Genomic DNA, 3868 nt, shown 5'->3' with positions numbered 1-3868 from the left:
CTAATCATATTATGTCATACATTGAAGATGTAGTTAATGTTGAATCAGATGGTAATTGTGGATTTAGAGTCATTGCATCATTGCATGGATATGGTGAGGATGGTTGGCCAATGGTTCGTAGAGAGTTGGGGTTGGAAATAATAGACAAGGATAGGTCAACTTTGTATGACAAGTTATTTTCTAATCGGTTGTCAGAAGTGAGAGAATCTTTGATGATAGAATCCTTTGGTTCACAGCCACCTGAAAAATGGTTGAGTCTACCAGATATGGGTTACTTGATAGCGAATCTGAAATTCTGGCATAGTCAGAATTCAGATGTTCTACTCCAAGTCATGACATCTGATCTAACATTGTTGCAAATACAACAAGACAGTTATATAAATTATGATCCAGTACTCATATGCACACATTCACAGATGTTACAACATCTGCTAATATACCACCATGGAAAGAAGAACATCCAGTTATGTCCATCTAGTGCAAACACACAGTAGAGATCAAACATAGCCCTTATGTTTATTTATCCTGCCCAGTTATCAGCATGATGTCTCAACATTGGTTTGAACATCACCTGTCCCAACATTACAGATGAGTGAACTGTAACAGACCAACCAGTCCATCAATATCAGCAGTCAATGATGAATGTCATAACATTCTGTTTTACATTCAGACTGCAGGTTATGTGTCATATCTGTTATTCCCTTCATAAACAGACTAAAACCAGACTGAGTTATAACAAACAAAATATAGTGTGCAGAAGGTAAAAACACAAGCAATTGTTAACCCAGTTCGGTGCAACTCACCTACGTCTGGGGGCATACCAAGCCAGGAAGAAGATCCACTATCAGCAGTATTAATTCAGAGTTAAACTCCCCCGTTTACAACTCTTCACTTAATCCCTACCCAATGCAATCTATACCTAGGAACTCCTAGATAGAAACCTCCAGTTTCCATTCCTATCACTACAATTACACTGTAATGTTTAAACAACTTGAACTTGCTTCACAGCTTCGTTCAAGAACATAATAACTCTTGCCTACAGGCTTTGAGTCACAAATACTCTCAGTTTTGGAACACTGAGAAACACATGGTAACCTTCCCACAGGTTGGGAGGTTTACCTTACACATACCCCTAATTTTTCATTCTAAGAGGCTTACAAAAACTAGGTTACAATTTGCTATTTATAACCTAATCACCCAACTGGATTTGGGCCTTCAGAAATCGCAGTAAACTTCTTCTTTGCTGTTACAAAGCCAGCAGAAAGTTTCTGCTACAATCAAGGTCTTCAATCTTTTAGTTCCTAAAATATCTCCATATTTAGTTCCTAAAATATGTCCATATTTAGTTCCTAAAATATCTCCATATTTAGTTCCTAAAATATCTCCATATTTAGTTCCTAAAATATCTCCATATTTAGTTCCTAAAATATCTCCATATTTAGTTCCTAAAATATCTCCATATTTAGAAACTGTTTATTCTGATTGAGTCTTCAAGACCTTCACAAATAGCATATGCTGTCAGGAATGAATGTCACAACATTCAGTTTGACGTCTAGAACATAGACCATATGCTAAGTCTGTTATTTTCCTGAAAACAGACTGTGCTAAATGATGTACTATAGCAGACCAATCTGTCTATACTTCAATATCAGCTTACAGTAATAAATGTCAAAACATCCAGTTTGACATTTACACAACGACCTTATGCCAGGTCTGTTATTCTCTTGATAAACAGACTGAGATACATACTGAACTGAAGCAGAAAACCAACCTGCCTATTATTCAGTATATGCTGACAGGGATGAATGTCATAACATCCAGTTTGACATTCAATAAATCCTGTATTAGCTAAACCTGTAGTATACTACTCAGAATGTCATGACATCAGCCAAGACATCAGAGTACAGTTAGATGATCTAACACATAATGCAGTCAATCAAATATCTCCACAGCATGTCACGACATCAGTCGAGACATTAGATTCCAGTTAGTGTTTTACCATAAAATACAGCCAATCAAACATCTACAAACTCCCCCTTTGGCAAATTTTTGGCTAAAACAACTTGGCATCACAACAGAGTCCATAGCAGCGAAAAACACACATCTAGCAGGAAATTAATCTAGCTAATACACTCTGAGCAGCAGCACACTCACCACAGATAGAAGTTAAATACAAACTTCACATTTCAGCACACATACAGAAGTTAAATAAAAACTTCTAATTGCAGCACACATAAACACACTCACACTCATAGAAGAGGAACACAATTGCAGCATGACCTCTGGATTAGAGGATCTTGAATATCTGTCCTGAATATTTGTTTAGCAAAACAATCTGTTGTCCTGGGGCATCACAGGTGTTACTCCCCCTTTTTGTCAAAAATGTTGCCAAAGCAACACTTAATATTACAGACCAACAAATACTGCATGACCATGTTTTTGAACTCCAGCAGGTACATAGGATATCTTATGTTAAGACATCACACATAACATCTTGTGAACACTCTTTGTTGTACCAAAATTGCCTATATCTTTCCTTTTTGTTCACAAGGTAAACTATCAACAGTCAAACAGCATAACAGTAGTTTAAACAGCAACAGAAGCAACACAATTACTAGCTTTATAGTTACTAGTAATACACACATGCACAAGGGTACTTCTCCTCCCCCTAAATTTGTGCACCAAAAACAGAATTACTAGTTAAGGATGCAACTAGTAAGACACACAAATCCATATTTTCTTATGACTGTAAGTTTCAGAAGGAAATAATAATCCGGTCAGACATTCTTCTGCTCACTCAGCCTTGACACACACCACATCATCCCAATAACTAACCAGGTGCCATACCTTGTTATCTAAGAACATATAGACCACAAGCTTGATGATTACTTGCAGCACAAAGACAGAACTCCCCCTGTCATGAACAACCAACTCTCCTCTTGAAACTTGGAGATCACACATGAACATATCCAACACCCCAAGGTTGGACCTTCACATACTTCCTGATTCAAAGAGAACCCAGACCACTTGATGAATGGAAAACATAAGACGCATCTTCATGTCTTCAAGAGCACACCCTCTGATCAACCCTCTTGGTTGAACACATCCACACTCTATGTCAATCTCTCTTCTAACCAGAGCAGAGAACCAAAATGTTCTAACATAAGTTAGGACATCCAAAGAACACCATCTGATAATCCTCAAATATCACTGGGTCACCAGCTTGATCCAAAAGGAACCAGACACAAATTGGGACATATACATTCTCATCCCATTACACGAGATAATTTTCCATAGATAGCTCAGAACTCCTACCACAAGCTCCAAGAGATGAATAGAAAACACCTCCTTATGTCTTCAACTTACTACTTTTCTGCTCAAAGTAATTTGTCTCAGACCTTCCTCAAGCATAATCAGCTGCCATATGTTGATTATCTTGATTCTTCGAACTCACTTCTAAGATAGACCAAATGCCACTGTTGATTACCTCCTTCATGAATCCTCATATGAAAAAAATCAAATGCCATTTTTGACCTCTCCATGTTTATCAGACTTCTCCCAAAGATATTCTGATCTTCCAAGTGAGACTTGAACTTCAAGCTACATGTTGAACAAAACTTAGATTTTCTAAGACATGAACATGTAACATCCTTTCTATCCATCAACTCCAAAGAACTGCAACGAGAACGACCTTTTTGAAGTATCCAATCTACAACCCTGTAGACCCTTCTATCTTAAGTTGATGTGCCACTTCACCAACTAAGATTCTGATGTTGAACCAAATGTCACAACATTGTGTTTTAACATCCAGCTATAGAATTCAGCTCCCTCTTCTGCCACTTGAACGAACTTCCTCCCTACACAGAAC

The sequence above is a fragment of the Lathyrus oleraceus genome, chromosome 1, assembly GCF_024323335.1.
Source record: "Lathyrus oleraceus cultivar Zhongwan6 chromosome 1, CAAS_Psat_ZW6_1.0, whole genome shotgun sequence".
NCBI classification, from domain to species: domain Eukaryota; kingdom Viridiplantae; phylum Streptophyta; class Magnoliopsida; order Fabales; family Fabaceae; genus Lathyrus; species Lathyrus oleraceus.
This window is presented reverse-complemented; position numbering follows the sequence as displayed.